Here is a 23,923-nt window from a genome sequence, read left to right as displayed (position 1 = left end):
GCGGAGTCCTCCACTACGGCGTGCCTAATAATCAGAAAGTGGTTTTGGCGAGTTAAAGCTCATAATTTAATTAATGAAAACCAGAGGCAGTACGCACCAAAGACATACAATACGAACGCAAAATGTGTTTGTATAATGTGAGATTAGCTCTCACGTGATTTGCGGCGAGATTGAGAAGAGTCACTGCCTGGCGGTACTTTGGGAAAAAGTGCACCTAATTTGTAGTGCTCGTTGAAACGGCATCCAGCGACTATCTCCGCCTGAAACGTGTACGGCGGGAATGGTGTGGCTTTTTTCGCCTCCTCTTGCAGCACACTCATTATAACTTGTCCGCATTTCCTTGACAATTACCAGACGCCTTTTCGATTGCGTTGTGTTGTTTGGGCTATGTGAGAACATTATTTACTGGCCATACCAAAAGCACCCTGCTTTACTGGATCCCCCTCTCATGGCCAAAACTATTTTATTATTTTAATTTCTGCTCAACCATGTGAAGCTTGTCACAGTTGGATTTTGATAACATATGAAAGAACTGACGTTGTGAGTGCAGGCCTGTACGGGACTTAGGGTGCTAATAACGCCCCTAATCTACACATTACATGCGGTTACACATGCATTGCGTATGATAACAACAGCAGCGACTGCAGAAAATAACTTATATTGATCGATTCGCACACCTCCCATCACATTACTGAAACAAGCAGACACATCTGCGTTGAGCACACGAAAGAAAGCGCCAAGATTGATGGTGCAGCGTTTTAATAAGTTCCAGTACACTGCAGTACTCCCGAAAACACCGCAGCCTGTGCCGCGTGGAAATGGGCTCATATTGACATATAAAATAAAAATACCTCTTTCTCCCATCGTGAAGCAACCGACTCAAGAGACACATATCCTGTCGTCTCAGTAAAAAATTAAAATCTTTTGATCAGCAGTGTAATGATTCCGAGGTAGTCTATTGCCTATGTGCAAAACTGTCAATTCTTTCATATCTCACCAATACTGCCAGACAATAATCCATGCCGCTATTCTACTTCCCTGAAATGGGTTTTTCGGGAAAAATACGCTTGTTACTTATGGAACCTTCGGCTGGTCGTTTCTGAGCGCTGTAAAGCGCTCTGGCGAGCGGCCTTGCCTTCGGCTAGTTGAAAGAGGGCGCACGCTCGGCGTTCGGCTGGTTCTTCTCGATCGCTCTCCTCCATCTTCTAGCGGTCTGAGACGTCCGATCCCTGTCATCGGAGCAGTCGCCGAGATTGGAGAGTTTCCCGCAACGTCACCTCAGCACAGCGTCGCTGCTGTTGGCGACGGTCCACCGCAACCTGGACAATCTATGTCACTGCATGCTGGCGTCACGATAAACGCTCGTCCCACGACACGTCCGCCGGGAGTTTCGGATGAGCGAAACATTGGAGGTTGGCAGTAGTCACGTGGTTTCGCATCTGCCATTTCCTCCTCCGAGAGCGAGTAACACGTTCGGCTTGAGCGCTTGTCCTCTAGCTCACAGTTCGGGGAAAGCAGGATCTGCCCGACTCTGCTTCGGTGGATGGAGGCGACTAGCCGAAGAGACCACTAGATTGTTTTTGAAGCGTTAGACTTATAATAACTGTAATATCTATGAGACTATTCCAGTAATGAAGGAGTACCAATTTACGTCTAAAGTATGTGTAAGTTTTTCATGTATTTTTTTTATGAGTGACACAACGTCTTATTCAAAGATGTGTGCTGGCGTTCGTCCGTTTGGCAGCAAAGATGTATTACATGTTCAAAGTGTTTTATTCCTTTGGAAGTGTAAATGTTTTCAGGAGTTCCAACTCAGGCTGCCACCTGTTACCAACCGGTTACCGTAATAAGCACAGGCGTCCCCAGTTCCTACACTTGGCATTCATTACCGGATAACTGTCCGGGTAACTGAGTCCACGACATGAAATTCCGGCTGAACATTGCGAGCGTTTAAAACCTGTGAACATTAACGTGTAGTCATGCACAATCTCTAGATGATTCTTTGTCTCTTGTGCAGAAGCATGTTCACGGCCAATCATGCCTTTCCTATTCAGTGGCTTTTGGCACATTTTGTGATTTAGTTCGGTTTGGCACACGACGAGTACAATAGCTAGCCCAATCAATACGGGCCTACTTTCTTTTTAAATCATATCACTAAAATAAAAAAAAATCTTAGGCGGCTTGAAGGGTGCCTATACCGGTAGTACAAATATGTCGTGAATGTTATGAGCCCCTGTTGTAAGCGTGATGTCTAGAACGTTTTCTGAATGTGCGCAAATTCTTGGTAGCGTGACACTACTCAACCACAGCAACTACGCACAACACGTTACCTCGAAAGTTATTTGAAATCGTGTTCACTTGTTGTGGCGCAGTAAAGAACAAAGATATTGCACTTTTAAGGCTTAACAACCGAACCAGACCAAACGTACTTTGTTTCCTTCAGCATTTTCTGTACTTTTCTTTTCGAAGAGAATCCTACCCGTGCCATTTGAGTTTCGGTATCTTCCGCGAAATTGCACTTGCCGAGATAGCTTGGTTCACACCCTTCGCAGCCCCACCTCCCCCCCACCTTCTTCTCAGGCAAACTATTCCACCAGCGCTAATGAACGCCACGCGGAAAGAGAGCTTTCGTGACGGCATTTAATTAAAAGAGGCGCGGGTCACTGAAGCAGTGGGCCCTGCACATCCGAAAACAAGTCGCCGGCAGCCGTTCTCGCCAAGTCATTTGCGGCATTTACTCGAGCAGAGTACATGCGACACGTGCATCGAAAGCCCCGTCGTTAATCGTTGCGGTCGCACAGAGGAACGAAGATGCACCCAGAGTGGATTCGTAGCACTTAAGCGAATGCTAGTCGAAGGTCGCGGTCGTCCCGGGGGACACTATGTGACGGTCTTCTTGATATCTTAGTTTAGGACGAAAAGAAGGTTTGTTGCACGGAGACTTCATCTCGTCTGTCGAGCCACCGCTCGCGTGAAAATTTTTTCCGGGCGCCTGGAAAGTACACTAATGTAATAATTAGGTTAGTCTCAATAATTATGTCTCACGCTTATGTGGTACCGTGTATGCGACTTTTCCCGAAATACATGGCAGCAGCTGCCCGGGACGTGATACTCGAAAATTAAAACAAAATTAAATTATGGGGTGTTACGTGCCAAAACCACTTTCTGATTATGAGGCACGTCGTAGTGAAGGACTCCGGAAATTTCGACCACCTGTGGTTCTTTAACGTGCACCTAAATCTAAGTACACGGGCGTTTTCGCATTTCGTCCCCATCGAAATGCGGCCGCCGTGGCCGGGATTCAATCCCGCGACCTCGTGCTCAGCAAACTCGTATATTGTTATTTTATCGTTATTGTTCATGGCATGCCCCAAAGCAGCGCCGGAGATATTGGAGAAGCCGTTGTTTAAGTCTACGGAATAACTTTGGCAACATGGTTTTTGAACTTAAACCTAAGTACGCGATGGTTTTTGCGTTTCGGTCCTATCAAAACGGGGCAGCTGTGGCTGGGAATCGAATAGCCATTGAGCCGTCATGGCGGGTCCGCAGATTGCGGGAAGGCCTCTGGTCACGTATTTATCCATATACGTATTTTTCTTTTGTTTCTTCTGGACGAGTATGCTTCAACAAATGACAATTTTCATTGGAATTTTCAGCATATATGAATCATCGTTATTTCTTTAAGCGCGGCTGTTACATAAAAAAAAAAATATCTGCTGAAAATAAATGTCTTCCTTCTTCTCTTACGTTCCACACGATTGGCACCGTTTTTATTTCATTGGAAACGATTCAAGTGAAATTACTTGCAATGGCGTGCATATATGAAGGCATAATTGCACAAATAAAGGTAATTTTTAAGAAAAACGTGGAGTCGATTGGAATGTTGCAGGGAATTTAGGAATCCTAAAGGCTCTGCTTTAAGCCGCTTGTAGCAGCATGCCTGGAAATGAGCAAGGGGGGGGGGGGGGGGTATTCTGTAGGAGTCCACTTAGTGGACTGTTCATTTCCGCCGCTGCTGATTGGCTGGCGCCGCTCGTATCTTCCTTGCTCGTACAGCTACATCCAATCAGCAGCGGCCGAAATGGACAGTCCACTAGGTGGGCTCTTACAGAGCACCCCCCGAGAAGGGTCTTACGAAATTGCTGTTTTCGTAACGTGCTCACAACAGGCAAGCGCTGAATTATATATTATGCCGCTAGATGTAAGGATGACGTGTTCGCCCATCCTTGATTGATTGAGTCTGTTGAAAGGAAATGAAACACGCTGATGGGGCGAGCATCAGCTCCGGAATTCAGTTTGGCACTCGGTGTAGTACTCCTTAGCCATAATTGTGCTCAATTCACTGATTGGCCTCACATAGTTGTCGACATCACTGCCTCAATCTTTGGGGAAATTTAGAATAGTATATGCCTAATAGAGCACCGCATGGTGATAGAGCTGCTGAGAGTTATTTAAGCCTCAATAGTCATTTTTCTCCAATAATTCACAATTTCTCGTTGTTCATCGACATGATAGTAATTATTAGGAAGCGGTAATTGAGAAGTTAATTAAAAATAATTCTTAGCCGCTCAATAGGACGACATAATGCTAGGTTCTACTGCGTCGCTACAATTGCAATGATATGTTAAAGGAACTCCTGGCCGGCATTCAGAAATATAAATATTGGGAGCTCACCTATCCTTCACATTGTAAACTTCGTTCGCGCGGCAGAGCTATGTTGGTACACTTGTTTGGGCTCTACGGTAATCTTACTGTGGGACGCAATGCGTACAGGAAACCTCCGTCGTGATTTTCTTTTACTTGGCGAAGGCACGTGTTTAATAGAAAGCTTTAGCTCGGGTGCTCCTATTTGAATACATGTAAAAGAAGACGTTATTTTTCTCGGCAAACACTGCCCCAAATTTGGCGAAGTTTGTTGCGTTTAAACGAAAAACTGTGACTGTTGGTTTCCAATTTTTAATTTGGGTGGTAATTTTTTAATTAGAAAGTGTCAAAAATTAAACATTTTCAGAAAACGAAAATACCAAGTGTACAACTCTGCAACTCAGCAATGAAAAACAATATCACAATTATGCGAATGGCATCTAATAGTGTATCTACAGCGTACAAAATTGATCTCAATGAATCTCAAAAAAGGTGAGTAATATGGAAATACAGTTTTTCCAGAACACTTGGACACAACGTAGCAAATTCACGTAAGATATAAGATGACATCAAATTTTTCCCCTTTCAATGTTCTAGAGGATGCCGTTTACAGAATCACGATAACTGTTCTTCATTGAGCGCTATTAAATTGTAAACTGCGTGCTTCTATTGTTTTTCAATGTTTCGTATTTTTAAAATCTTTTTATACAAAATTCAGGCCTTAATCGAAATTCCCTTTCCAACTGTCGCTAGAATTTAACTTTCTGTCTCAATTGCAACAAAATTTATTAAAATAGGTCCAGGGGTTATCTCGGAAAAACGTTTTTTTCGTTTTACGTGTATCGGAGTAGGCCCTGTAGGAGTTGGGCCCCAGCTAAAGCTTCCTGCTCGAGCGAATTCGGGACTGTTAGTGAAGCTGCACGTGGGCTTCTGGTCGCCATGAATGGCAAAGTTCCTATTGACTAGGAGGCGCAAGTTGTGTATTAACTAGAGCTTATTACGCGTCTTTACAATGCAGAAAGTTAGAAATGAGTTACACCTACATGCTGCCATGCTTTCGCCCAGGATAAAGGAAAACGAAGGACCGTGTTAAAGAACCGCGTAATGAGCGGATGGTGAAAATTACTACATATAAATCACACAGCTGCAATAGCCACGTAGCCCTACATTTCCCTCCTACTGGTGTACCTACTTAAATATTGCTATACTTCGGATGATGGAGGTGCTTTAGCGCAGGGAATGTTTTCGGAGGAGTACTCCATATCTTTCCTCTCTTCCCTCGCTCTCCTAAGAAGTAAGCCCGCATAGACATTGTGACTTTGTGGTTGAATATTTCGCGGTGAACATAAACCGGCACAGAGAGCAATTTTTGTCCAGTAGATTGCAGTGGCCCTAGTGGACCACTTGTCATCGCATATACAGTACTCGCAGAATGAAATGGGACAGTCGTATAGTGTCGCCACCAATAGGTTCAGTACCGCCCGTTGTCGTACGTGGAAGCAAGGTGTTCCACGGCTCTATATCGCGAAGGTGAACGCGTTTTTGGAGCACGATTGCTATTACCGGTCGAGGGCAAGCGAATGTTATATTTACCACAAACCCGACTGTTGTGACTGTCGCGACTGTCCTAATTACCCCTTTGCCGCGTTCCATTCTGTGACTGCTGTACTCTATGTGCACAGGAAAGCTTTCACGTAAAAATAAAGATCACCACCTACAGCTATGCGGCTCATATTGGTGTAGGGTCCTCTGCTCGGAATAAGCAGAGCAGAGGGCAGCAGAGGACCCTACATCAAGTTAGTAGTGAATGGCTGCGTTATAACCGTTTAGTGTATGACATGTCGTTATCATGCGGAAGCACACACATATGCCATGCTGGTAACATGATTATCGTGCATTTAGGATATTACAAATTGTCTGTTATTCATGATAGAAGACGCAGGATAGGTAAGAAACGAGACGTCAGGTCTTTTTCTCTTCCAGGAGTTCGTTTTGCCGTGCGCTGTTCTCATTGATAAGTTCGAACTCGTCCAATTTGCTAGCCTTGTGCCAATCATTCACTTTTAAATAAATAATAATGAATTGTCGATGCCCGTAAATTTGTGCACGCGTGGCTGCTATTACAAAGTACAACGAAACTATAATTCTGCTTCACAAAAAGACAATGGTGCCTGAATAATTAAAAAGAGTATTCCAGCTTTGCAAATTGTGAAAGACGTAAAAGCCCTTTATATATTTCATTGCAGCACTGGAAAATATAAAAGAGAATTTGGTAATTAAAAAATAAATGTAGGCTGATGTCCTTCTTTCTTATTACGAAACGTAGTAGTAGAAAAAAGTGCATTTGTTTTGGTCTACTCTGCACTATAACCGCAACTTATGGCATTCAGTTTTTTACTGTAAAAAGTTTGTCTGCTGACATTCCAATATCCATATCGAGTCAGCACATGTGAACCTTACTCATAAATCTCACCCATCGCAGCACTATACAAGATCCACCATTAGGCCGCTAACATGAACCATCAAACGGGTAATTAAAATTTTTCCGCTTGCAGACACAAGAAGTGAGCGTCTTCGATATATCGTCACAGACTCCCCACGAGTGGCCGAAATGGTGCATTCAGTAGATGAGCTTTGGCGCCCGCGTTGATTCTGGCAGTCCGTGCAGTCCAGGACGAAATTTCGAAGAGACCGAGTGACAACAGTCACTAAGATGTGTGCAGCAGTGTTGAAGCGACGGTCGCCGTTGAGCAATGCTTCTGTGAACATTCATTAGCTGGTATGGCAAGGATTGACGGAGGATATAAAATAAAATCGTGCATGGCAATGGAGCTGTGGAGTGCCGTCAACAACTCGTAATCAGTGTTGTCATTTTATTGATTTTCTCGCTAGATTCATGAATCTTCTCGTAGGTTTACACTTCTTTTTTTTTTTCAATTGAATGACAGGCGACTTATTTATCAACGCGAGATTAGAATTGACGACATTTTAGCGACTTCAATGCTAAGAATGTTGTTTCTTTACTATCTTTTTAGAACACTATTTAATATTCAAAAGCTCGATATGAGCAATTGAAGTAGGCTGGAGGAGAAGTAGGGTTTGTGACTATAATGAGGAAGTACTTGCCTTCAGAAATTTTCGAAGTTGAATTTTGTTTTTTACCACTTGCGTACACTGATGTATACAAAGCGGTGGGGATGCCAGGATAAAAGCTCCATAACGGCAGCTTGACTACTCCCACCTCCCTGTGAACAACAGGGAGCAACATGGCCACACACACACACACAAACACACACACACACACACACATATATATATATATATATATATATATATATATATATATATATATATATATATATATACGCCGATCTCGGCACACTTTGCTATCGCAGTCGCTTGCCAAGAGAGAGAGAGAGAGAGAAAATGATAAATGAAAGGTAGGGAGGTTAACCAGGACTGAGCCTGGTTGGCTACCCTACACTGGGCCAAAGTCACCCATGATCAAGGCGGCATCATGACGAATGCATGACGTTGACGCATTGATGATAGAATGATATCGATGGGAAGAGCAAAGGGTTAAACCAAAGGGCGCGCCAAGGGCAGGAGAAGGGCATCGCCGAGGGTGATGTGAAGAGCAAAGGGTGTGACTCTTGCAATCTTTAAAGCTAGTGGAAAGATACCCGTGCTCAGGGTAAGGTTAATAATGTGTACAGGAACATTACATATTAATGGTGATATACACTTAATACCTAAGCGATCTGTGCCATCGATACCAGCTGGCACATTGTTCTTTAATTTCTCAATAGCCTGTGCGATTACTGCGGGGCCGGTCGGTTTTGCGAAAAGAGAAGATTTTATCGTAACAATATCGACTGTAGAATTGATACACATATCTTTATTGCTAACTGGATATACGCCCGAGGTGATGAAAAAGTCGTTCATACAGTCCGCCAAAGACTGACCGCTTAGAATGGAACCATCTGAAGTAGCTATGATGAGTTCATTACATTTTTGTTTGCTGTTTCTTGTCAGGGTGTTGACTACCTCCTAGAGCTGTTTACGATTGTGTAGTATTTTTTCAGAAATGCTTTGGAAATATTCTCTTTTGGTTCTCTTCAGATCGGAATTTAGGGTGTTTCTGTAGTTCTTATATTTGACAAATAAGCATGGATTTCTTGTTTGGAGGAATGTATGATACAATGAGTTGCTTTCTTTGATTCGTTTAAGAAGTGCAGAATACATCCAGGGCTTTCGGTACTTTTTGGTCTTGCGGTTATCTATTTGCTGTAATGGGAATTGTTAATGTTACCAACACAAAGCTTGTTCCTCGGCATGCCTCCAGTTTCATTCGTTCATCTAGATTGACTCTGCGTGGCTATCATACCTTGGGCTTTGCCTTATGCGTGCTCGACAAACTGAAGCTCATATTAGCATACCTTCGGTGCATGGTCGACACCTCCTTATTTGTCGTTCCACCGAGTGCAATGCATGCACAAGCAACTTATAAAATAAATGAATTTATTACAATGCTATTAGTCGCTTTAATGTTCTCTATAAGCATTTTAAAGTTTACATGATGCACACTGAACGTGTATTAGACTAATTTGTAATTTATTACATTTCACACTATACCACAAGAAAACGCCCCCCCCCCTCCCCCTCTTTCTACCTCTGGATTGGATTGACGTGGCTCGCTACGTGAATGCACTCGCATTTCCGAGCCCAAATTGGTATGCGGCTGGTTTTCACACTAGGCTTTCAACAGATTGCTCGTTATTTGGGCTAAGGTAAGGCTACGAGACGAAAAGAGCGCCGGTAAGCGCAGAAGTGGTTTGCCGCGCGCTTACCATGTAAGCATGCCGGAATGCCGGAAAACCTTCATACGAGCAAAGGTCAGAAAACAACGCTTTATTTTCCTTTACTTTGTGATGCACCTTCATACCGGGTAGCGCCGAACGATGGCTTCTAAGAACGGTAGGAAAGAGTCTTTCTACTGAGTAGCCCCAAGCGATCCATTGCTTCTAACAAACGTAAGAAAGGGTATTTGCAGCGCACGTGGCCGTTAATTGACAGCCACCACATCCATGTCAGGTGGAACTCCAGCAGCGCTACAGTTACCCTATGCCCAACGCTGACGAGGTGGCGCTTCAGTTTTTGACAATAACTTCTATTTTTTTAAGGGTGAACGCCCTTGATGGGGTCCACAAAGTTCACGCTGTGGTGGACTCTCTCCCAATACAGATTGACGTTCCCCCCGTTATCATTCACTAAATCTGGGTATGCGGCCCATTCGTTCTCGGTTGCACACTGGCTGCAGTAACGGGACCTAGCGTGACGGCATCTCGTGGGTCGACCTTGAAAAGTCGCACCTCCCCTGTGGTCGCGCAGACCATGCCGAAGACCCATGGTCCACGGTGTGCAACGCCGCGGTAATTTTGGTGATCGGTGGAAGGTTGTCGCCCATCATTAGCCGGACTCGATTGTATTTTTGCTTGCCGCGAAGAAGGCACTCGTTAATTCGAACTATCTTCGCGGGGCTACTAATTGCAGGTCGCGCCAACAGCTCGCTCCTCAGGACCACATGAGCGTACTTCCTGCGGTCGGCGCGGCGGACTCCGATAGAACAAACAAGTCGCCTGTGATCTCCTTCGAAAGCCACACGTCTACGCTTTTACTCATGCATTATGTGAGCCAAATCACTTGCTGCCTGAAAAGGTGGACGTTCGGTCAGCAGAGGCAGTCCGTATTGTAGAATTAACTTCCCTCGCCTCTCTGACCGTGCAGTGCAGTGGTACCGTGTAACTGCAACAACTGCTTTTGGCACCTGTTGCTTTGGAAGGTCGTCCGGCGTCCCTTCTGAGTCTTTCGATATAATGTGACCACTTCGCAGGCTAGGGTTGAACCCCAGGTCCTTGCAGGTGCTCCAATACTACGGTGACGTCGCCGGACCTGGCCTGGCGCTAGGGCGCGGTGGACGCACGGCGCTCGAAGCCAAAGCGAGCGCATACTCTTCTTCCGCAGCCCAGTCACGCCACTTTGTGCTCCGAAAGCGTAATTGCCCGGGTTGAGGACTGGGCGTGTTGGTATAGCATATTAGAGGCTCGATCGCGCAACATTGGGTCGACACACACTACAGAAGCGCTCTGCGGTGTGTGTTTCTCTTCTGTGTGTGACGCCAAAATGTTGCGCAACCGACCCTCTAATAATTTGCCAGCCAGGCTGCCTCCGCAAACGAGGGTCTTCGTCTAACTCGTCACACAGCCAGCGCACTGATGATTTGGAAAGGCGAAAATGACGTTGAAACTTTATGGCGGTCATGCAGGTGAACGGGTCCAGACAGTACTATTGACGCTTCCTGCTGCTGGATGTAATGACATAATCTGCTGCTGTCACCACCATATTACCGAGTCCAACTCGGGGGAGCGGGGTGTTTCGCAATCGTACGAGTTTGGCACAAGTTCGCCTATCACTCAGAACCATAGGTCACGCCCCGCGCGAGGCATGTAACTCTTGTACGCGCAGCCACCACGGTTGGGCCACGCCCAACTTATATTCTGTGGCAGTAACGAGGTGCTTAGCTGAGAGGCATATCTTGACCACCGAAATAAAGCACGCACAACGCACTCTCATCGGCAATGTACTGAGTACCACTATCAAAAACAAAGCGTCAACTATCGCTGGCTTATGCATATATCTTAGGTTGTGATGGCCCCACAACGCGGTTTTATTGCCTGCATTGTGGCAACGTAGAATACAGCAAATGATTATCGGCATGTCGCTGTTACTGCTTGCAACGCGGCGATGCAGCGTGGTGGACGACGATGCTGAGTGCATAGTGTTCTCGAACGACAACGTATCGCATCTGTCGTTTGAGAAGGTTGCTCTGTCATCGGTGATGTATTGGAGCCGCAGCGTCGCGAACACGGTTAGCATCGATAATCGTTCGCTTTTCAAGACCCAGTGCACTGGCATTCATCGCCAGCACTGTGCACTAAACACTTGCAACACCTTCCTCCGCTGCGAGCCTCATTTCAAAGCTGTAGACAAGAGCACTCACCTGCCAAAATCCGTTTGTTTCGGCGTCGTTACCATATCCATGTGCAATCGCTGTTAGCTCCGGCCACGGAGTAAGACATATAGGAGGTGAAACTCCCGTCAGCGCGAGCGGGCGCGGGCGATCAGATAAAGTCACAATTGTTGCATGCGCCGACGCTACCGTATACAGTGGCGGCACCATGCGGCGCGTCGTAGAAGCCGCAGCGAAAAAAAAAAAAGCAGCGCCCGGCAGGCGGCTCGGCGGCTCCGGCAGCTCCGGCCACTCCGTGGTAGAAGTCAGGCGCGCGCGGCCGAACGGGAGCAACACGCTCAACCGGTTGCCCTGGCAACCGAAACGGCGGTAATTTCTTCCCATGCCGCCAGGTGCCGCCAGCATGAAAACATATCCGCGGGCTTGTGACCTTTACTGGTCGCCGCAAACAGCGGAGTTTCCACTCCTAAATATTTCTTGCTCCGTGGCTCCGGCAGAGGCAATCCGAAAGCACCTTGGAGTGCAAAACACTAAAATACTGTGTACATGCGCACAGAGGCACCTTCACTGGTCAAGCAATGACGAGCGATGAATTGCGTCGCTAAGCAGCACGCCCTTATCCGCAATGAATCGCTGAGGCTTCACGCACGCAGATAAACTGGGGAGCTCTCACTGTGCTGCGTCACAACAGACCCACAACGCGTACCATACCGCCATCTTGCAGCGACAGCCGTTTCTCCCGTCTATATGGATAGAGCATTGATTTTAGTGGATAAAGCGGCGGCCTTAATAGCCTCAGTGAAGCGCCTGCGGTGAACAGCCACGCCGCGGCGCTGCGTTCCCATTCCCCTAATAAATGGAGAATGAACCGCTATTCTGGAGACGCTTGGCGGCTGCACGGCCGCCATTATCCTCCATGTTGACTCTTTTACTGGCTTTCGAGAGCTCACGTGTCTTGAAATTTGTGCCGGGAAACAGAAGTTTTGCAAAATGCAATTTTGCGTTTTCATCAAGATGACGAAACGTGACGTACAGCTGCAATTTTTACCGAGTAATACATTTTCTTGCTCCTTGGCAGCTATGATGCGACGTTAGCGCTTCAAAAAGAAAGTGAGCGGTAGGGTACACAAGCCAATGCAATGCATATGCAATTTCGCGAATATGTGGTGGCGATCGAAGATATATAGGTGCCATGTCAACCTGCTCCATGGCTGAAGGAATATGCCGTGGGGAGCGTCATAGGAAGGGCAGTGTCGTAAACATCAGTTTGACGTTGTGTGATGTTGCTCTGGGCGGCCATTACAGAGATTTTCCGCCATAATTTGTGGTGCGACGAGCCGCGCGAATTATGCTAATCAGCAGCCATATGCAATGGTGGCCGAGAGGAATGTGCATCGCTACATTTTCCCCGTCGTTTGGCGCCATGAAAATATTTTGTTCATAACGCGTGCTAATAGTATTTGCATCGCTATCGGGTGGTGTTGGCATTTGTGCTTTGGACCATCATTTCTTTAAAAGAACGCGTTTATATGTAATAATATTGGTTGAACATAAGTTTTCTGCAACGTTGTCCACTTTTCACTGCTGCGTTTGTATTGTAGTCAAGATTAATGCCTTTTCGCACAAGAAGTTATGACAACGGCGTCTATTCAATTTATAAAAAGAAATGTACGTGATGCGGCGGCTTTGAAGTTTCTTCACGTGGTGCGAGTTCCAGCGAAGTGAACAAGAGAAGGCAGTGCCAGCACTCGCGTCACGCAAGCGGATATCTCTGGCGCGCGCAATTCTATCGGTGATATTCGGCCTTCGGCCTTTCTCAGCCAGCCGAGTGGGCTGAGTACGACACGTTCATTTGAGGGATCGCCGCGTCGGGACGAACGCATACAACACGCGCTAAAAAAACTCATCCGTAGGGCGTAGGCACAGTAATATACAAGGAGGAAAAACCCCCAGATTTGCTCTCTCGCGCCCGCTCTTACTTGCGCCTGCGCACAAACGTAGGGCGATCCCTCAAATCAACATCTCATGTTTTGAGTCACTTGCGTTTCACGAGATAGCGATAACGTGGCCTAGAACGTGCGCGCATCACCGCCGCTAGGCCGCATATGTTGTCTCAAGTTGGAAAACAAGCGCGTTGGCGCCAACATACGATGACTCATTCTGTTTCCCGGGGAAACGCATCCTAGCTAACGAAGCAGACGACGGCTTTTTGGAAGCGTTTTTGACTGAATAATTATGCACTTTGAGCTAGCTGCCTTGTGTTTAGTGCGGAGGAAAACTATTTTGCGTTACCGAGAACTTTCGTTTCGGTGCCTTCATTCCAGTTTCTTAGGAAAAACTTCAAGTTTGCGTCGCTTTACGAAAGCAAAATGGAGCCATCAGCGCCAACTTGTTACGCATCGAAGAAAATGGCGGAATGTCCAGAATAGATATCATCATCAGATTATTATCATGACGGACTTATCGAGAATAGCACTGCAGCACCCCTTCGACTGCTGCATCTACGAGCTCCCTCACGCGTACGATCCTCTAGAATGTATCCGGTTGTAAGCTTTCGCCTCATTGCTGCCACTCGAGGAAAAAAGTGCATTATTTAATAATTCGCTCGATCTCCATTCGTCATCAGCAATTCATAACATTCGAAAAGAAAAACAGATACGTTAAGAAATGAGATGGTTATCATTTTATTTGCTGTATTTAAACGCATTCGATCCAGGGAAAGTGCAAGGTACATGTTCTGCATACGCCATGTTCGCGCTCGATGGGGGATATGAATATAATGCCCGAAAGAGGAGGTGCGCCTTTGACGCGCCCGAGAAAGGCGTGGCAAGCGGCTCACTGCATTTGTGCAGACAGGCAGCCGGACAGTCACGGTATTGCTAAGTTGCGATAATACTTTGATAACAACAGGTTGCGTTGGCGCGTTTTGCTGCGCAGTCTTCTGTGCTTGAAACGCGGAAGCAGCGTGTCGCGCAGGGTGCGCTCATGTTATCATACGCGACTTTTTCTCGACATTTTTTTTCGCCTGCTTTTTTTTTTGCGTTTTCCATGCTATCTCAGTTCCCTGAGTGCCGTCGAACAAACTCAGGCAAAACTCGTGCGAATGAGAAACTCGGCGTATCCTGCATAGCACACCTGATGTATGAGAAATTTCATTCATGATGGTCGGTGACAGATTACTTATAGTGAGCCGGATTTGGAAATTACGAAAATTACGTAACTCATTTGCGAACATCGATATCTCAATGATAAGCATGTATCGTAGTTGATCTGACCACGGTGTAGCCTTTGTATTACTTCGCACTTTTGTTGAGCACGTGCTGAAATAAAGAATAAGATCAACTCACACGTCAAATTGCGATGACAGTAACTCTGTAAGGATGGCATGAAATGCGGCGTTTTGCTTTTTGCCATACTCGCAGCATTTGAAGGCATCCATGGAATTTGAGCCAATAAAGAATGTATCAATTTTTACAAGAAGGAAACACAATTGAGGACAACACTGAAAACTCACTTTGGGCAACTTTCTCGCGCTTGTGCACCCCAAATTTCAATTCAAGAAACATTGCTTTCACATTCTTAGCCACTAGCAAAGCATTTCCATTCATGAAAGCCATAGGTATGGGTAAAATAATTCAAGGACATGTTAAAATTTCACAGAATTTGAAAAAAACAGAAATGTGCATTCGAGATTAAAGAGGCGATGTAAGTGGCCTGCTAGGCAGAAGAAAAAATAAAGAAAGAAAAGTACACATTGTTACTATGCTTGCGGCATACGATTGTATATATATGGTTTAACTGCGGCTCTTCGGCACTACCCTCAGGTTATATTGCTGGTTGCAAGCATGAACAAATCCCGCGTTCGTTCATTTATGCACGACGTTATTCTTGGAAAGCATAGGACGCTTCGCCCACTTTGGATCCGCCGATGTCGAAAAGCAAATTGCTCCTTTTCTCAGAATCAGAAGCAATCAAGGCATTGATCAATGTTTGCTCTGCAACGACTGAGTCTGGTTTTGTTGCTCAACAAAAGCAGTGACTGTTTTTCCAATGGCTGTTTAAACATGTCCGCGTGATTATCCCTCATATATATAGATAAAGAAAAAATTGAAAACTCATCTCGCACCCGAAATGAGTGGGAGCCACCGCACAGTGCCGTAACTCATCGCCATCAAAATGTAAAACAGGTACAGAAAACTACAACAATTTACAATGGTAGTAAATTTAGTTGCAGAGAATTTCTTGCGCAAGACATCTGAGTCCCCTATGTCGTGTATGAAAAAAAAAAATCAAAGATAACTTACAGCAATCAGCTAGCAGTTAAGAAACTGAAGAATGCATTTGTCTCGTTGGTGGCTTCGATTTAGCATGCAGCCACTGCCATAATAGATGCACTGCTTCAGCATGTTAGAGCTTAGGCTGGTGAACGAAATGAATCTAAAGAAACTAAACACCTAACATCGCTAACTCTACGGTCATTACGAATAGCAGCATGTTGCGAAATACTCTGACTTCTTCATACTGGTAACTATAACCCCTTCGGGCATTATGCTGTTCGAGTTTTGATTGCATGCCCGCCGGAGTTAGGAGTCAAAGATGGCATATAAATGTTCCGATGTGGCGAAAATTTTACTGTGGCTTTGTCCTTAGTGAAGGAGTTGTACAAGCTTTATTTCAGAGCAATCAGTAAACTTTTTCTACGCATGTGACCTACTTTTTTTCATTAAATATAAATATCTTGCTACCGTTTTGTTACATATTTGTCAAGTTAGAAGAACCAGTTTTCTCGTTGAGTGAAGTTGCTAACACGCAAGACATGCGTATCCTAATTTCGCTCTTATACCAAGACCTTTCTATGTTTTTGGTAGCCACTCAATAATGCTAACTATTAGCAAATCTTCTAACTAGTTTTCATATAAATTCGGCAGCTATATCATCAAAACTTCACGAATAAACGAACACCTGTAACTGAGACTCGTTTACAAGATTTTAACATAGCCAGACTAGGTTATTCAAAGGTAGACTACATAATTATTACATTGCACTTTATCTTAAGCGAGAAATGAGATGCAATTGGCGTGAGTATTTCTCTAAGGCATCAAGACAAGTAAAAGAAAGGCATTTGCACAGTAAAGCAATCACACGTGACGTTTAAGATCGGTGAGATTTCATATGTGGATAATGAAATTTAAAGCTTTATATGTTAACTTATTTTTGCAAAAAAAAGCTTGTCCAGTTTGGCGTGGGAAGGTGAAAATTATCATCTGCAAAGTATACAAAGAACTTGTCGGATAATACGGCATGAGACATTACTTCTGTTCGCATTTAATCTTCTATACAAGACTGGCACAAGTACTCTGCAATGAAGCTTTGAGGCAATGTGTTGCTACTTCATGTCAGTATTTCGGTTGCAGCTGGTTCTGCTAGGGGGTACCATCTACATTTCCAGGTGATCTCTATCGTTGTGTAGATGGTAAGGGGAAACGTACTTGTATAGACATGCTTTTCGTGGTACAAACCATACTCGATCCAATATTTGCGAAGCATACTTGGCAATATGTCTCGAACCTTCATATGTGTCCTGATTTACCCGTTTGGTGTAGGAAAAGCGGGGGCTAAAGAATTGCAGGAAAACAACTGAAAGGAATAGCAACAAATTTTAGACATTGCTGGTGCTTTATAGTAGCACTCTAACTGCGTAATAGACGCTAACGTTAAAATGCCCACGCGTTAAACAACAGAAGATCACGTACCAAACTTCACGTTATGGTTTACGCCCGTTTGTCTTTCACGTACGTGCCCCTTCTGCCATCACAGCAATTAATATAAGTGCCGCTTCTGCACAGGGAGTGCTTCCGTGAAATTTTAAACTTCCCTGCGCCTCTGCGAGCTCGTCAGCGAGATTGTTTTTCTCTTCAAGGCTTCTTTTTTTTTTGGTCTGTGGTAATACTTCAAGTCTCTATGCAAAGAAAGTAACAAAATAATTAGAATACAAATATGCAACATCAAGTCACCGCGCTGTTATAACTGTCTACAGACAGGAATCTAATGAGGGGACAAGTAACCAGCGTAAAGGAAGTAAAGCAAGCAACTCGTTGCGCAACGTGGGCCGTGCGCAAACGACTGTTTTTTTTTTTCAGGATAAAAGAACCAGACGTGAAGTAAAGAGGAGAAAAACGAATCAGCGAAAAAGGGAGGTGCTTTGCATTTCAGGGGTTTCGAAGTTCTCAAGACTCATAGAACACGCGTAGCTAGTCAGCAAAATTCTCGGACGTGGCAAAAAAAAAGAAAACACAAAAATTAAACACTGCGAGAAAAATCAACAGCTTTTACGCTGAAGCAAGCTGCACGCAGTTGGTGGCAAAAATGACCATTGTATTAAGTTTCGGAACTTTGTAAACTCGTAAATTTGATCTGCCCGTGTTACATCACGTCGTTCATTTGACAAGCCAAACGGAAAGCAAAGAGCGAAAAAAAAAATGACACGCTGCGCATAAACTCTCACACAAAAGGGCTCTTGACCGAAACGCTGCCCTCCATCAGCTTTAGTATTCTGATAGCTCGCACGCTCTCGAAGCATTTCTATAAAATTATTGCTTGCGGGCACCGTATTTCTGAAAAATTCCTTTATTAAGCTTTATTAAGCCGGCGTCAGCAATAAATGGAACACGTCGCATCCATATAAACCAATTATGTTAATATATCATTTTTTTTCGCAGTGATGTAATAGTAGGAGTCATTCAAGACGGCAGTGACGAAGAAGTAGTGCAGGGGCCAAATTCGCGACGCTTTTCGTTCGTAAAGGCTATTCTTCCGCATTAGCAGCATCGACAAGGCACCTTTGCAACTGCTATGTAAATATGACGCGTTCGGCATCAAGGTTGGTTCAAACTTGCTCTCACGAGAAACCTGCCTTAAGAACTTTTCTTTAATATGCATCTGAGCCCATGGGCTCAGTATATTGTAGATTATATTCGACTGGTAGCATAAAAGTACTCCAAGAACACTTCGGAGGTCGCAAATGCAACAGTGAAGCTCTACTATGTACATAGAAGGTCTCCGTTAGAGATTTAAAAAGAAAACAAAAATTTTCCTTCGGTAGACCGGCTAGATTTTCGTAATGCATCATTAAAGCTATCATTGGCGGATTTTCTTTTTTTTTTTTTTTGAACTGCCGGAGAGCACAGAATCGTACAGATGAACATGCCACAGGAAATTCCAAGCTTTGCTTGCATCCGCATTAAACTATGTCTCGTTATATAACATACAGTCTAGGTAAATTTAGGTGTGCAATATATGCAGACACAGATTTCAAAGGCAAAAGCTGTAAAGGTGAGTCCTCCTCCTAAAAGTTACTATAAAACATAAAAATAATTGGTACCACAAAGGACGTATTGGTGCATACGTGATAGCAAATTGCTTATTTATTAGTGAATTTCATTTAATATTAGTGTGAAGTGGCAACATTGTTTAAACATAATCACATAAGAAGAGGTGACCGAGTACCTACATGTGAAAAGCTCTTTTTTTTTTAAACACTGAGTGAGGAACATACTTGAGTGTACTTCAGGGCTGAACATTATAAAACTATACAGCACAAATAAAACTACTAAACAGCCGCCATAACTGAGCAAGAAAAAAAAGAACTAAATAAACAAACGAGCAAGAAGAAGAAGAATTATGGGGTTTAACGTGCCAAAACCACTTTCTGATTATGAGGCACGCCGTAGTGGAGGACTCCGGAAATTTCGACCACCTGGGGATCTTTAACGTGCACCTAAATCTAAGTACACAGGTGTTTTCACATTTCGCCCCCATCGAAATGCGGCCGCCGTGGGCGGGATTCGGTACCGCGACCTCGTGCTCAGCAGCCGAACACCATAGCCACTGAGCAACCACGGCGGGTAACAAACGAGCAAGTAAAAGACAAAAAGTAGTTCAAACGATAATTTATTGCATTCCATGCGCATGAGTTCGTTCTGTATAAGTTTATTTACAGCTGTAGAAGTAAAACTCGTGTTCTGTTCATACTGTGCATTTCCAAAAATGCACTGTGAGCTGTGGGCTCCCGTAATTAGTACAGGGAAATTCCAACCTTCCCCATAAATAAATATATATATATATATATATATATATATATATATACCAAGATAACCATATTGAGTGATTAGCGAGTCCTTCGTTCATTTCTAGAAGAACTAAGAATGGTATCGTTGATGTTCCTGACACTGAATGCGCAGTATTGCCATGTTCTTACTTAGCCAGTCACGAAACCAACAAATCAAGGCACTAAAGTTTGGGGATGATGTTTCAAAAGCGCCCAACACGCAAAAGAATACTCACAATTACGTGAAGTTCCTTTGAAAATGAAACAATTGCGAATTTTACGTAGATGACGAATTTACTGCGGCAAGATTACCTACAGGCGCCTACCTCTTTTGGGTTAAGCCGAGGGAGCGAGGGTGATAACGTGCAAGAGTAAATTTCGGCACCAGACAGACTAAAAAAAACTGTACTACTGTTGCCGTAGAACTTGCATAACAGATACACCCGCCCGTCCAGTGCACGAAGCCCCGCTGTGGGCCCAGGCAAGCCTGGGCGAAATGTGTGTTTCAGCCGAAATTTCGTGATCTTCAGTAACCCGTAGGTTCGGCGCAGGAGGCCGGCTAGGCATATTTTGGGATCAGTTTTAATTTACTCCCGCTAAGGCACCTGACTTATTACGTCACTACAACGACGCAAGGGCCCCGGGTATAGCTGTAGCTGTTTTGGTGCCTGCAGCTTGCGAGGCGGCCAACGCACGCAGCGGTGAGCCGGTGCCGCATTACCCGCCGCGCGAGTGGCTGGCAACGATGTGTCTCGGAAAGCCACGGAGCGAACACGCGGTCGTCTCCCTCAGGACTGGGTAGCTCAGGCCGGCAGAACATCGGGATACACGCATGCGCAGCACAGCCGGCGCAGCCAGTGCCACCACTTCCGACGAGCGGAAACCACGGCGCAGCAGATTGGACAGCCGCAAGGCCACGCTACGTCCGCGGAATTCGCTATTATTCCAGAGGTTTTACTATTACGACACACAAATAAGCAGGAAGAAAAACTTGTACGATAACGCAAGAGACAGTGTTTGCTTTTTGAGGGCCCTGCTGGCTTCCTGAAAGAAAAGGTATTTATAAAAGCAAATAATCTGGACAACAGGCGTATGTTTGCTATAGAAAAAAAATATTGGAGATGACAGGGCACAATTTAATAGATGCTTGAGCCATTCAGAAGCGCTTAGTTTCAATGTTGATGGGACCTATAACTAGACGGCGGTGGAGATGAGAAGATCGATAAGCAGATACGATTAGCGTGTTGGTCAAAAAAGAAGGAATAGATGCCGACTACATCGTTACAACTATATAGAGGTAAATTTCTGTTGGATATATACAGGCTGTCCCAGCTTACATTAGCCGGAGTTTAAAAATATGCAAGGACTAAAAATGTGCAAAGACTAATTATTTAAGTAGGCGGAATGAAAAGAAAGATATAATTTGAGTATCTCCAAGTGACGGCAGACAACATTAGCTTTGTTCTGTGTAGCTATGTGGTATTTGCATTTTTTTAAGCTCTGGCTGAAGTTAGTTGGCACATCCTATATATACTGACGTTACGCCTCGCATCAAGCCTCTGCTCTCAGGAACGCTTACGTTAGTACACTGTAGAGCCCCGAAACGCTGGCACAGCTCAGGCCACGAGGTTCTGTCGGCTTGAAACACCGTGCAATACCAGAATATTTCGAACGCACACTTTAATTTAGAGGTGTGCTTTTCAAGGCACGCTGAGACCGTGAAATAAACCCCGGCCTAGAGCGATTAAAACTGTTAAACAAAGGTGCTTGCCCATGCTGTAGGGATTAGCATTGACTATAAGGTTCCGCCATTCTCAATCTTCTAAATGAAGGTACTTCGTTTTTCTCATCTCTTGGTTTCATAAAACTCGCCCTGGATAAAAGAGTTTCCCCTCGTGTGCCTACCACAGGATTATCTTCAAGCCACGCGTGCAAAAAGTTCTATTATTCTGAAATTTCATTAAAGAAAGGCACAGCGAAGCGTGGAACGGTGCAGGAGAATAAATTTATCACGCTGGTGGTAGCCATAAATTACTTTTTTTGAAACCAGCGATATGGTGAGATTTCTCGCGAAAACATTTGATACTGCATTGGTAGTTGCGACAGAGACTTTGGCTCGCAGGCGCAAGCTTTGACTGAGCCACCATTTAGAAATCAGACACAGAACGTCTCGAACGAAATCGTACAAAACGTTTGTCTCGCCGCTGCACAAATATAACCACTCGTCATGATTATGTACAATGTTTCATCAGAGACCAGAACTGGAAGGCCGGCTAATAATTACCACGGCGATGAAAAACCAGTAACTGACTTCATTCTGACCTCAAAATGGACGCGTTGGAAGTGGAAAAATAGCTAAAGAAGACTCGAGTGTTCGTTGGATGTGTTTAACAGGACAATGCTCATCATTACTATCCTATCTGATGCGGCGGTTTATGACAGTTTGAAGTAGTAGCTTAGCGCAAAAAAACCACAGACACAAGGAAGACAGACAAGGACAAGCGCTTTAAACCTGGCCCTGCATGTGGCTTCGACGATGTGGGAAACAAGAACTTCGGTGACAGAGGATTGCAGAGGATACACAGAAAAGGAGTTGCCCAGTGTACGAGAAATGAATTCTAGAAGAGTTGACTGTTGGGCTAGTTGGTCGTCCATATTGGAAGTTTATGACAGCCACGACGTTTTCGCGCTAAATACGAGGACACCGGCTTCACTGCCGGCGGTGGCGTTTAGATTACCTATCGTGGCGCGTCACATCGAAACAATCTCAAAGGACTTCCGCACAGAAAAAAAATTTGAAGGATTTTGCTACGGCAAATCTAATATCGCTTGAATATAGTTGGCGACATGGGCTCCGATTAGTCGGCATGATGTAATAAGTGAAGTGGCCAATGTAAAGGCACTGCTAGAGCGATCTTAACGCCCAAGGGCGTCGTCCACACGACGTGGTGTCACTGAGCTCTCAGGGGCATTTTTTCTTTTCTTCACGTAAATAACAGCGCCGAGAGAAAAAAAGAAAACTTTAAGCAACCTGGAAATAAACAACATCTCCTGTGCCCCCCGTGAATGCGATAAAGTCAGCAAGACAACTCTTTTCTCTCCGGTACCTCGCTATAAGCAGCGTGCTCTCTCAACAACCGCTGGCGACAATAGAGGGCCAGAAAATGTAGCGAGCTCTCGAGTTCGCGAAGACCAGATTCGCTCTCTCCCACGCGAGTGCTCCAAGTCGCCATGATTCTCTGGCAACGCCATTTGCTGCGCCGGCCGTCATATATCACGCCTCCTGTCACGCTGTTATCCACTCGTGCTTTGTGCGCTTTTGACGCTGTTGCCAGCTTCAACTTTCGCGCGACATGTGCGCACCGACTCCCCGGGCAGGGAGAACACAATGGGAAATACTGCCGTCGCGCAAGGAGAAAAGAAACTTATATTAGAAACATCCGTAATTTTGATTTTGGCTTTAGTAAAATGTACACCGCACCCCGTATCGCATAGGTGCGCCCGTAGTTTCATTTGTGTTTTGTCGGCTCTTCATCAATGCCGCATGGTTATTTCTTAAACTTTGTTATTTCTTTATATGTCCGAGCTGAATCTTTTTTAGCGATGAATAGAAAATATTTTACCATAATGCCAAATAGTGAACATGTCGTAAAGTTATTGGTAGCTTTAGATATTGGCAATATTCTTAGTAGTTAAAAGAAATGTATGCATAGAAAGGGCCTCCAGTGCTTTTATAAAGCTTGATATGCAGCTTGCTGTCTCTTGATTTTTTTTGCTTTTTTGTTGTGCTGTTGAGTATTTCGTTATGAATTGACCAAAGACTGACCGACCCAACTTTTCTGCCTAATTTAAGCAATGTCCGTGAGGGTGCACGCAGTCTATGAGTTCCTAGACTGCATATTTCCTTACGAAACGTTTTATTGCGTTGAGCAGTTAGAAGCCGGAAAAGATGGTTCGTACTTCCAATCCTTTGCAATATATGTTATACCTAGCCAGGCGCAAAAAGTTATGCCTACAAATGTGCTCCCAATAAAAAAAGTGCGCCTGCCACATTTACATTAATGGTACTGACAAACCCAAGTACGTCAAAACACAGCTAAAAACCAGGGGCACTGTTCGCTGCCTATGCTTTTTCACAATTT

General features: G+C 44.6%; 1 protein-coding gene across 1 annotated transcript in view; it reads left to right on the top strand.

Moving 5' to 3' along the window:
- The window catches only part of LOC126522374 (glutamate receptor ionotropic, kainate 2-like), a 118,421-nt gene that overhangs the window by 19,019 nt on the left and 75,479 nt on the right, over nucleotides 1–23,923 (top strand). The gene's annotated exons all lie outside the window — the stretch shown is intronic.

Source organism: Dermacentor andersoni, chromosome 6 (assembly GCF_023375885.2).
Source record: "Dermacentor andersoni chromosome 6, qqDerAnde1_hic_scaffold, whole genome shotgun sequence".
NCBI classification, from domain to species: domain Eukaryota; kingdom Metazoa; phylum Arthropoda; class Arachnida; order Ixodida; family Ixodidae; genus Dermacentor; species Dermacentor andersoni.
This window is presented reverse-complemented; position numbering and strand designations above follow the sequence as displayed.